At 45.1% G+C, this 13,008-nt stretch overlaps 1 long non-coding RNA gene across 1 annotated transcript in view; it reads left to right on the forward strand.

The window, feature by feature from the left end:
* Positions 1 to 247: 247 nt before the first annotated feature.
* LOC117356486 overlaps positions 248 to 13,008 on the forward strand; it is a 31,641-nt gene continuing 18,880 nt past the window's right edge. Inside the window, exons 1-2 of the long non-coding RNA XR_004538649.1 lie at positions 248 to 340; positions 835 to 954. This is a non-coding gene — a long non-coding RNA (uncharacterized LOC117356486). The remainder of the gene's footprint in view (positions 341 to 834; positions 955 to 13,008) is intronic.

Consider the following 13,008-nt stretch of genomic DNA (forward strand, 5'->3'; position numbering starts at 1 on the left):
CTTGCCTATTTCTAGTGTAGGAAATGCTAAAGGCAAAGAACTACAAGTACCAGCTTGCACCAGGCAGGTGATAGCGAAACCCACAGAGTGATTAGCTCCTGCAATCAGCTCTGCTGGGGGCGGGGTTAGTGAGCAGGGAAGCTATCCAAGCTCATTAGCAAAGCACCAGAGAGCCACAGGTGTTTTGAGAGGCAATCAGCCCAAAACTAGAGAAAAAGGTGTAGTCTCTAGGCCAAGGAGGCAGTCACAAACTTACAGCATTCCTGAATCCTTGAGGAGAAGCAGAGCTGTGGAAGCCCAGATTCAGAAGGCAGAGACTAGCACTTCCCAGAACAAGCAGGTAGAAAGCCTTAGAACTGAAGCCTCTAATCTGTCTGCTGAAGGTACTAAATATGATGAGGAAATGCCAGAAGAAATATTAATAGAGGATATTGAAATGGAGCCTGAGGAATTAGGCATGTTTGAAGGCGTAGTCACAGAGTAAAGTTTGGGGGAAGTAAAAGTCATCTCTGATAATGTGGTATTGCCTCACAAAACAGTAACAAAGAAATTAAGAATTACTGTTTCGGATATAACTAAGGGGAACAGAAGATTTAAGAATCCCATGCTCAGGGCAAGAGGGCTAAATACACCCTGAGAATTGCTCCAGAGGCAAGCTGTGTGAAGTTGCCATATTTGTTTTCTTGAACTGTAAAGTGAATAAGCATGGTGGACTAACAGGCTGTTTAGCCACCAATGAGGGTTTCTGTTTGAATGCACTACAGTATAAAGAAAATAAAATAATCTTAAAATTTACACTAAAAACTTGTACTGGACCTTTTTATTTTGATGCAGGCATCCCTCTACCCTCCATGCCTCAATCAATCGCTCGGCTGAGGCTTGGGTGACCCAGGTCAGGGCTCAGGCTACTCCAGTCCAGGTCTTACCCGGCCATAACATCCAGAATTCAAAGGGGTATGTCAAGAGTCATGTTATGGGCATGCTTAACTTGGACATCTTGTGGCGATAAACCTTTTCCAAGACGTCGGGGATGAAACTTAGATGTTTTGGGCCAGACCTCTTATAGAAGTGTCTAAGTGCTAAAAAGGTACCCAAACTGACCAGATGACCAGTGGAGGGATTAAGTTATGACCCTCCCCCTCTCACCCCTCCAAAAATCTGAATAAAACAGTACATTCCTGTGCCTGGAACAGCAGCATCTGCTATGGGAAAGCCTAGTAGAGCATCACACAGGTATCTTAAGTAGCCTTGTGGATGGGCTAGTGATCCATAGAGAGGAGAACACAGGCCCATAGCCACTCTAACCACTATATTTATGGTGGAAAGTGTGAGCCCACCAAAACCCTACTCTACTGCCATACAGGTGCCACCTGCAGCCATGAGGGCTACTGGGGTGGAAGACACGTGGGTCTAGTAGAGTTTGGGGGAGTCTTGTAGGGTTCAGCATAAATTATAAGGGGAATATGGTGAGATGTATATCTGGCACCCTTTATGTGGAGTTCACAGCAGTGCCCTCTAAGTTGCCCCGCTGCTCTGGTGGCATGTCTATGTGGCCAGTCCATTAGAATGGTGGTTCCTCTCACATCTAAAAGGTGCTGATTTGGACATTTCTAACTTGGACATTTATGTGGTTGAAAGTTAGACGTCCAGGTGGTCTAGATGTTTTGGCAGCCAAGACATCCAAGTGGGTGATTTTTGGAAAAAAAAAAAAAAAATCATTTGGACGTCTTATTCGAACATGGATGTTTCTGTGCTTCTGAATTTGGGAGTTTAGTGGGAAACGACTAAGTTGGACTTAGATGTCCTTTTCGAAAATAGACTTCTACGGCTAGTACTATATTTTGTTGTTGTAATTGAGATATAATAAGTACAATCAACTCTCAGTAAGCAAAAACAACAGCCCACATCTGGGAAGAGATAGTATCACATATCAAAAGGAAAAAATATAGGAAAAAATAACCCAAACAAGAAATCAGGAAAACATATCTGGCTAAATATTGAGGCGATCTAATATAGAGAGTATGTTATATAGATCAGTGAAAAAACTCCTTAACAAAACTTGGCTTCCATAAGGTACTATACAATGTGTTATGTGATTGCACAGACAGTCATCCATTGCTGGGACTGCCTAGAGTCTGTGTCTAGTGCTCAGGTCCGTAAAATTAAAATCTTTCAGTAGTGTAGGAAAACCAAAAGTGTTGTTATAGAGTAAATGTACCATCAGCCATGTCTTAATTATCTCTGTGCCTGGGTGTTGTAAGGAGAGAAATAAGAGCGAATGCAATTTTAATCTAAACTAGTGTACCTACCTGTTCTCCTTTCCTTCCCTGAAAGGCTGCCTCTACAAGAAATTTCTCGACAGATCCCTCGCATTCCAAGCGGGCAAATGGAACAAATGCCTCACAGCACTCATCTCCAATTCCCCCCCCCCCCCTACCAAATGTTCAGGAAGTCAATCAAAACCTACCTTTTTGATAAATTCCTCTAACTTCTCCCCCCCCCCCCTCTTCCTTGCCTCCTCCTCGGACCTTGACTTACCTCAGACTCTCGACTCCTCCAATCCTATCAGCCACCCAATGGCTTAACAAAATGGATCACCCTATCCAACTTATCACCCCTTCTTCGTTACCTCCCTTACTAAATGCCTCTGCTCGGCTTTATCAAACTCTGCAGTATATATCACCACCGTATGTAACACTACTGTATGAACTCCGCTATATATATGCAACTTACAGCAAATGTAACTTCTCTGCAATTGTAACCGACCTGAAAAATAACTTCACCGTAAATGTAGCGTCGCCGAAAATGTAAATGTAGCTATGCCAAAAAAAATTGTGTAACTTTGCTGTAATGTACAGTCTCTTCAACTGTTAACCGCATAGAACTTCCATGGTAATGCGGTATACAAGAATAAAGTTATTATTATTATAAAATGATTCAACGGAAATCTAGCGATTCTGTAGTCCTTCACTAACTGGAATGTAAAATGATGTTCTGAGGCATTTTTATATCATGGCAAGACCATTTGCATAATAAAAGCTGAATTGTCTGCCCGCCTTCACTTTTAGGGGGAGATTACACAAAGGGTCGCTATTATTGGTTAATAAAAGTCACCTGAGGGGGTGCAACCTATTATTATTAAAATTGTCTTTCAGTAGTTTATAGGGTTATCAGACGTCCGGATTTCCCCGGACATGTTCTCGTTTTCGAGTTTTGAAAAGCTTCCAGCTAGCGGCAACGTTGGGACAGGCTTAATTAGGGATACCAGACATCTGCGACAACCCGGACATGTCCTCTTTTTCGAGGACTGTCCAAGTGCCCAGACATTTATTTTTTTTAATGAGGGAGTCTGTGTTTAGCTAGCTGTCCGGACTCCCCCTACTTCCTTCCTGGGCCTGGCCACTGTAATTTAATCTTTGGGCAGCCATCAGATGCCTGCTGCCGCCAGCCTGCCCTGAAAGATGTCTCCCTGCAAGTCCCCCCCCCTTCGCAGGAACAGGAAGTCACTGCAGAGAGGCAGCTTCCGGGGCAGGCCGGCGATAGCAGGCTTACCTCATTGCTGCTATCAGCTGCCTGAAGATTAAATTACAGCGGCTGAGACCAGGTAAGAGGTAGGAGGGGACTGTAAAAACAGCATGGAGGGAAGGCTGGAGAAACATTCTGGAAAGGAGAGAGAGCTGGAGAAAAGAGCATAGAGTAGGGTAGTGCTGGATGGGAATGGAGAGACAGAAACAGCAGGAGGTTGGAAGGAGAGAGAGAGGCACTCACGGAAGGGTTGGGGGAAAAAAAAGAGAGGGAAGGAGAGAAAGAGAAGCACTGGAGGAAGGAAGAGAGGGAGAGGGAGAGGGAGGGAGAGAGAAGTACTAAAAGGGTGCAGAGGATGGAAAAAGAGGCCAAGGAAATGGGTGGAGCATGTGTAGGGGTGTGGGTGGGGTCATATGTCCTTTTTTTGTCTTCACAAATATGATAACCCTAGTCTTAATGGTTAGAGCTGAAGAGCTACCAAGTTACCCAGTTCCAGGAGGTAAATTCTAAACCAGTCCTGGATTTCTATAACTCTGCCCTGGTACATTATGGGACCTGAAGTGCTGATTTTAACTGCTGCTATCAGGGGCAACATATAGAACTTTGAATTGAGATGCGAGTTCAAAAGCTGGACTGGTCAAAGAGTTTCTCTCTTAGAACTGGGTAACTTGGCAACTCTGCAGCAGTGGGTTGAAGGCCAGGGAAGCTGGACAAGTTGTTTTTGCTCTCCATTGCCTCTGGTACAAATAAGAGATTCCAAGAGTGGACTGGCGAAAAGAATGAAACTTAAGGGCAATATGTCCAAGATAAAAAGCTTCACAAACAGAAGTACTAAGAACATAAGAATTGCCGCTGCTGGGTCAGACCAGTGGTCCGTCGTGCCCAGCAGTCCGCTCACACGGCGGCCCTCAGGTCAAAGACCAGAGCCCTAACTGAGACCAGCCCTACCTGCGTACATTCCGGTTCAGCAGGAACTTGTCTAATTTTGTCCTGAATCCCTGGAGGGTGTTTCCCCTATAACAGACTCCGGAAGAGCGTTCCAGTTTGTACAGAATCTATCCCCTTCTAACTTTAGAGAGTGCCCTCTCGTTCTTTCTACCTTGAAGAGGGTGAACAACCTGTCTTTATCTACTAAGTCTATTCTCTTCATTATCTTGAATATTTCGATCATGTCCCCTCTCAGTCTCCTCTGTTCGAGGGAGAAAAGGCCCAGTTTCTCTACTCTTTCGCTGTATGGCAACTCCTCCAGCCCCTTAACCATTTTAGTCACTCTTCTCTGGACTCTTTCAAGTAGAACCGTGTCCTTCTTCATGTACGGCGACCAGTGTTGGACGCAGTACTCCTGGTGAGGGTGCACCATGGCCTTTTACAGTGGCATGATAACCTTCTCCGATCTGTTTGTGATCCCTTGTACTTTGCTTTCTTGATGCTTCAAAAAGGATAGAAATATAGTGGACACAGTATTAGGACAGCGTTCAATGACTTTGCCCAAGTAATTTAATAGTTAACAGGGTCAATTGCTTGGGCTAAAACTTTTCTCCACTTTTTATGTGTGCAGGTAGCAATAAGCCTCTCCATCATAGCCCAGGTGTTCAAAGGGAAGCTTTATTTATGACAGACACAGAAACACACACAAGTGCACGCGGCCTCTAGCTCTCTTTTCAATTGCTTTTGTGCTGCTCATGTGCTCATTTAGGCATTTAGGGTTACTGCATCCCAACTCCAGCCCCACGCAAAATCTGCGCTCATAGGAGGGGCATTAAACCACCTGGGCCAATCAGAGCCTTAGGCCCCTCCCTGAATGCACCATATTTGACGTTTTGTACATCCCACATAAACTATGGCGCACGGGCTGATAACATAAACGACCCAACTAGATTTACAATTTGTGACATCCCTGAGATTACTGTGGAACCCACCGTTCTAGGATTTAAGGGCAAGTTAGATGCATATCTCCTCGAAAGGCATGTAGAGGGATACGGGTGACTAAGATTTCGCCAGGTTACAGCTGGCCGGGCCTCCGCGGGAGCGGATCTCCGGACTTGATGGACCCAGGGTCTGATCCGGAGATGGCAGTTCTTATGTATGTTTCGAGTGTGACTGGATCTGGTCAGTAATATTTTTTGGTCTAGTGTAAGCAATGCAAGGAGGCTAATGAAACGCTGGAGACAAGCTTGCTCTGAGAAAGTAAGAACACAACGGTTTTGTCATCTGAATCTCTGGTGTTGGAGTTCAACAAGAGATCCCGGCATATAAAGCGCGAAGATACGCTGTCTGCAACACTGTATGGGGGATAACCGCATTGAATATAGCGGTTACATAAAATCTTAGCTTACGTCTTAAAATCCTCCATACTAGAGCATAGTCTCTGAATGCGTAAAAACTGCTTTATAGGTAAAGATTGTTTGAGCCGTGTGGGAACGACAACTGTTATATCTAAAGTAATTATTAATATCTACAGGCTTCCTATAAACCACAGGTGTCAAACTCGAGGCCCGTGGTCCGAATCCGGCCCACTTGGCCATTTTTAATGGCCCACGGTCCGTTGCCCCAGGTGCCATCTTGTGGCCGGCTCCCTCCCCCTCACAGCCGCAGTGTGCTCGAAGCTGCATGCAGTGGCTCCTCGCGCATCCCACGCCTCATCCAGAAGCATTCCCTCTGACGTTGTGCCAGAGAGAAGGCTTCCGATTCAGGCGCAGAACGTGCGAGCAGCCGCTGCACACAGCTTCGTGCACACTGCAGCTGTGAGGAGGAGGGAGCCAGCCACAAGATAACACATAAGAACATAAGCCTTACTGGGTCAGACCAATGGTCCATCGAGCCTAGTAGCCCGGGGGCATCAGACTGTGGCCCGCATAAAACGGCCAGAAGGTAAAACACCCGCCGGAGGGAGGCACAGCAAGGAGGGAGAGAGACAACAAAGGTAGGGGGAATGATTTTATTTTCAATTTAGTGATTGAATTGTGTCAATTCTGAGAATTTTCATCTGCTGTCTATATTTTGCACTGTTCATGAAAAAATGCATTTGTTTCTATTTCTCTGGGGTTGTACTGCAAGAAGAGTCTTGAATCTTAGGGTTTGGTTTGAATATATTAGTAATTTTAGTTTGTGGCCCTGTATTTTCATAGGGGTTATCTGTGTTCTGGTAGGAATGAATGTTGAGAAGCATACAGTGTGCTTTGTGTAGTTTAATTTTGTGATTAACCATTATGTGTTGTTAATAACATTATATTGTGTGTGTATATATGAAAAATGATTGGAAAAAATAGTGTTACAATTAGTACCATTAGGGGGGCGGGGTCTGGGGCGGAGATTGGGCGGGGTCCGGCCCACGACTTAGCCTGTGTTTTTGGAGTTCGGCCCCTTAATGTGATTGTGATAAAAACTGTTGTCTCCAAACCGGGAACCTTTTTGATAACAAGAACATCTAGGAAGGAGGCGATTTGATGATGGTTCAAAGCCATTGTTAGTTTCAAATGGACATCCAACGCGTTGATCCATTCCAAAAATTGGAACAATAAAGACTGTGTACCCGGTCCAGATGAAAAAGAACGTCATCAATGACCATTCAGTTTGATACAGATATTTTTCCTCAAAGCTGGTCACATTCAATTTAGCTACACTAGGGACCACAGCTGTGCCCATATCTACACCATGTTTCTGGAGATTGGACTCTAATTTTTGAATAATTATTATAAGAGAGCACACTTTAAGAGATTTCATAAGTGTTGATTTTTCACATTATTTTTGGTTTATGAAACACCCATGAAAAGGTCCGTGGATGTTTCACGCTTAATTACCCATAAAACTAACACCTCTTGGAGCAGGAAGTTCCTGCAAATGAGTTGTGAAAACTGAGAACTCACACAATTTATTTTTGTTAGAGAAAATGATAGTGTGGTCACCAATGAATAATGTCTCTTAGCGAGCTCATTCAGAAAGAATCTTCTTTTTTTTTTTTTACACTGCTCCAGCCATTCTTTCTATATCAGGATTTTGTGTTTCCGCAAGAATAGCATGCATAAAAAAAGTGCGTGCTATTCATGCAGAGCCTCACCCGTTATGGAGAAATCGCTCCCACCACAGTATTTTTTTACCATGGTGTCAGAGCTTTGTGCATCGAGCCTCTATCTCACTGCTTGCACACTTGTAAGTGATAATAGCATTATTAATCTTGTCAAAGGAGTTGTTACTTCATATTTACAGCCTGCATTACATTACATTCCAGTCATTCTTGATATTCAGCAATACTTTGCAGTTTTATGTGGATTACAGCTTACAGATAATTTTTATTTTATTTTTAATTTACTATATTGCCTTTAACTACGGCAGTAAATCAAGGCACTCAATCTACAATTTAAAAAAACTGAAAACTGCAAAGGAACTAAAAAATCTTGATAAGATTGAGCCAACCGTACTAAGGGGCAAAGTCTATAAATGGCGTCCCAATTGTAGGCAGTGGTAGGCGTCCTACCGCTGTCTAACCAGCCAATCGGGATACACTCCAAGTCAGGCTGCCTCCTGCCTTGGACATTTGGGGGGAGGGGGTTCTGGCAGGAGGGAGTGGGTATCCCTCCTGCCGAGTGATGTCTCGGGGGGTGGCAGCAGGAGGATTTGGGCACTCCTCCTGTTGTGGACATTTGGGGGGGTGGCTTTGGGGGTTCCGGCAGGAGGGAGTGGGCATCCCTCCTGCAGGGATGTCTTAGGGGGTGGAAGCAGGAGGCATTCATGGGGGCTTCAGGAGTTCCGGTAGGAGGGAGTGGGCATCCCTCCTGCAGGGATGTCTTAGGGGGTGGAAGCAGGAGGCATTCATGGGGGATTCAGGAGTTCCGGTAGGAGGGAGTAGGCATCCTTCCTGCTGATATACTTCGCAGGAGGGATAGGTTCCCTGCTGCAGCCGCTAAACTGATCACCACAGGGAGATTCTCTTGCGGCAATCAGCTCAGTGGCAATGTGATTCTCTAACCAGCGCCTGTGGTGGGGGTGGTTAGGCGTCTCTCCATCAGGACAGACTTGATTCTATATAGGATGCCCGTGTGTTATTCTCAAAAAGCCGCTTAGACGGCTGCTGAGACCGGGCGTCCTATACAGAATTTCCCCCTATGTACATACGTATACCAACAACATAGCAGACAAGGGGATATGATAGAGACTTTTAAAATACTAAAAGGTTTCGACAAAATAGAGCAAGAAACATCATTATTCACATTGTCAAATGTGAATCGGACAAGAGGTCATGGACTGAAATTGAGAGGCGACAGGCTCAGGACAAATACCAGGAAGTTCTGTTTCCCGGAGGAGGTTGTGACGGAGACCACCATTCTGGGTTTCAAGGGCAAGTTGGATGCACACCTTCTTGCAAATCACATTGAGGGATATGGGTGAACAAGGTTTTCATCGGGGAACACCTGGCTTGGCCTCCACGTGTGCGGGACACCGGACTAGATGGACCAAAGGTCTGATTCGGTGAAGGCGTTTCTTATGTTCAAAAGGGGAATTAGAACAAAGATTCCTGGGATTGCAGCCATCAGATCCCGAGGGGCCATCTCTCTAGTCCCAGAAGGCTTGCTTGAATAACCATGTCTTTATTGCAATTTTGAACATTTTCAGAGAAGACTAACCCCCTCTTCTACAAAGCCATACAGCAACAGCCCCGAAGCTCTTTAAATCTCTATGGGCCTTTGACGAGGAAACTAAGATGGCAATCTAGGAAGATGCGCAGTTCAAAGCTCCGGAGATAAAACATTTTCTGCCAGTTTATAATTGCCTTTGGTCAATTACAAGATGGGAAAAGTGAGGACTTACCCTTCGAGGACATAAGAACATAAGCAATGCCTCCACTGGGTCAGACCTGAGGTCCATCGTGCCCAGCAGTCCGCTCACGCGGCGGTCCCAACAGGTCCAGGACCTGTGCAGTAGCCCTCTATCTATACCCCTCTATCCCTTTTTCCAGCAGGAAATTGTCCAATCCTTTCTTGAACTCCAGTACCATACTCTGTCCTATTACACCCTCTGGAAGCGCATTCCAGGTGTCCAACAAACGTTGGGTAAAGAAGAACTTCCTGGCATTTGTTTTGAATCTGTCCCCTTCCAACTTTTCCGAATGACCTCTTGTTCTTTTATGTTTTGAAAGTTTGAAGAATCTGTCCCTCTCTACTCTCTCTATGCCCTTCATGATCTTGTATGTCTCAATCATGTCTCCTCTGAGTCTCCGCTTTTCCAGGGAGAAGAGCCCCAATCTCTCCAATCTTTCAGTATATGAAAGGTTTTCCATGCCCTTAATCATTCGTGTCGCTCTCCTCTGGACCCTCTGCTCTCCCCGTGTCTTCCATCAAGAAATTTGTGGTTCGCTCTGCGCGACCCTCCAGTACCAGCGCTAGCAGTGAGGCAGCTTTGCCGGGGCTGAATATGACTCTCAGCCCAGAGGAAAGGCTTCCACCCACACGTCCAGGCGTGCAGAGGCATCCAGAGTCATCGTTGGAGCAGGTCAGCAATGAGGCTGACGAGGCATTGAACGGAGGGGACGACTGGGGCCAGGAAAAGAGGAGGTAGCGGTGGAGCAACTGCGGCAGGAAGCTCTCCAGAGATTTTGCTATTTCTGGAGTAACAGGAGGGCAAGGACTGTGGATTCTTCTGAGGAAGAATGACGGAAACAGCAGGGAAACGGTGAGCTCACCTTCTCTCCCTTGATAAGACCTGCCCATGTAACCCTAGATTCCATCTGGGATGCAGTTGCCCGATTAGAGAAACTTTTTTTTTTAAATAAATTAATGGTGGATGTTTCCCTACAAGAGTGTAAGTCATGCCTAGTCACTCAGGAGACAAAGAGCTTTGAACTGGAGAGGAGTTTGGGAGAGTTACAACAAGATCTAAAAGTTATGAAAACCAATTCCTTAGTGTCTGGAAGGGGATATGAGTGTTCATATGTTTGCACTATGTATTTGATATCAAAAACGAATAAAGAATAATAATAATAATAATAATAATAAAAAAAGAACCCTAGCGAATTACAATCAGTACTAATACCAGAAAATAACAGCAAACAAAAAACACAGATAGTGCAAGAAGCTGCAAATAAAGAAATAATTTAGCAAAGAAAAAATAAATATGTTCAATCCCTGCCACTTTCACTGATAGAACATAAGAGTTATATGAGCAAAGCATTGCTGAAAAAATCCCAACAACCCATACGTGAAGCATGGGAGCGACTTTGGGCCAGATTCTGTAAATGGTGCCTAAATCGGCTGCCACCTACAAAAACGGCGCTAGCCACGTGTCAGTTATGATTAGGCATTGTTTTAAGCAGGGGTATCAAATGTTAGTCCTCGAGGGCTGCAGTCCAGTCGGGTTTTCTGGATTTCCCCAATGAATAGGCATGAGATCTATTTACACGCACTGCTTTCATTGTATGCTAACAGATCTCATGCCTATTCGTGGGGGAAATCCTGAAAACCCGACTGGATTGTGGCCCTCGAGGACCGGCATTTGACACCCCTGCTGTAAAGAATTGCGGCTAATGGCGCCTACCAGAAAACCTAGGCATCTGCAACGTAGGCCAGGGTTTTATGTCCTTTTGAGAATCTCGTCTAATAATACATAAGGTTGTCTCCACCCTCTAATCACACCTTAGATATCATTAGATGCCTCCTTAGACACGATTACAACGCCTACTCTCATAGTTGTCTTCTGACGCCTACTTTATTTAATAAGTTTTTAATCAGTTTTGAATGGCATGGTCAATTACCGTGCTGATTAAAACCAATTAAAGAACATAAGAAGTGCCTCTGCTGGGTCAGACCAGAGATCTATCATGCCCAACAGTCCGCTTATGCGGCGGCCCATTGAGGACCTGTAGGGTAATCCTCTATCTATACCCTTCTATCCCCCTTTCCTTCAGGAAATCATCCAACCTCTTCTTGAACCCCAATACCGTACTCTGTCCTATCACGCCCTCTGGAAGCGCATTCCAGGTGTCCACCACCCTCTGGGTGAAGAAGAACCTCCTAGCATTAGGTCTGAATCTGTCCACACTTAATTTTTCTGAATGCCTTCTCGTTCTTGTAGTTTTCGAAATTAAGATATGGCGCCGTTTATAGAATCAGGCCCTTAGGGCCTGGTTCTCTATAGCATGCCCTAAAGTTAGGCGGAGATAGGCATGCTACCGCCGACCAACTAGCCAATGGCAGAGCATGGTTTTTTTTTTTTAACCTTAGGCACTCTGTACTAATGCACGTACTTCACACATATCGTGGGCGTACGAAGGCACATAGCGATGCATAAGCACGTGTAAGGCAGGCAGAGGTGTGGTTTGTACTGGAAATTGCCTTGCATGTGCTTACACAGTGCTATGCACCTCTGGACACTCTTGGTAGGCGTGTGAAATGTATGCTTGCATAATGCTGGCCTACATTTCACGTGCCTATACAAAACTGTAGGCGAGATTCTCCAAGGCGCGCCCAGCAGTTGATTGACAACCGCGTGCTATGGAGAATCAGGCCCTTAGTATATATCTTTGGTACAGTTTGGAAGTTCTGTTTGTTACTTGTTTAATACTTAGTCATTTATAGTCAAGCAATGGCATTCGTAAAGTCTGGTTTAGAGCAACGTCCTTGAAATCTGAATCTACGCGGTTCATTCATCTCCCCTCCCTCTAGTCCTCCTTCTTTCCCTCTTCTGATCCCCTCTCTCTGTAAGTTGCCTAGAGCCTGCATCGGTATGAGCGACACAGACATGGAAGTTTAGATTAGAAGGCAACCTAGTTGTTGTGTGGAGAGTTTAAAAGTCTGAACTGCTTATTTGGCCTCCTAGATGTTTATCTAAATCCCGGCTTAGGTCCTGAAAATCAATAACTTTGGTTGTGAGCCTGGCCCCATCTCCACAAGGCAAGCAACAGGCAACTACCTAGGCACACACTTTGACACTGGGTTACATATGAGAGATTCACAGTGTGCTGGGGAGTGCTGTCAATGAGGGAGTCAAAGAACAGTGAGCGGCTCTTCCTTCTCAGCAGGAAAGTAGGTGGCTTTCCTTACACCGTTGGGAAAGACCTAAGGAGTCATTCTTTGGAACCTCATCGAGAGGGTAGCGCGCAATTTGGGGCATCCAAATTTGAGTGCCATTTATAGAATCCAGGGGGAAGTGATTTAGGTGATTCTTTTTTTATATAATAGCACCTAGCACTCGTACACAGAACTGCCAATTATTGGCATCAATCACATGCGTGGAATGCTACTATAATGCTATAAACTTGGCGCACTGTTGGCATCTAAATTTAATCACCAGCTTGTAGAACCGCCTTTAAGGAGTTGCAGTTGTCTAGAGACTCGAATCAATTAAATAAAAATGTAATGTTCCCTCCTAGACTGGGGGGTTCTTGTAGAGGGTCCTCTACCCAGAGCAAAGAAGAACATAAGAATAGCCTTACTGGGTCCATCAAGCCTAGTAGCCCATTCTTACGGTGGCCAATCCAGGTCCCTAGTACCT

This window comes from Geotrypetes seraphini, chromosome 3 (genome assembly GCF_902459505.1).
Source record: "Geotrypetes seraphini chromosome 3, aGeoSer1.1, whole genome shotgun sequence".
NCBI classification, from domain to species: domain Eukaryota; kingdom Metazoa; phylum Chordata; class Amphibia; order Gymnophiona; family Dermophiidae; genus Geotrypetes; species Geotrypetes seraphini.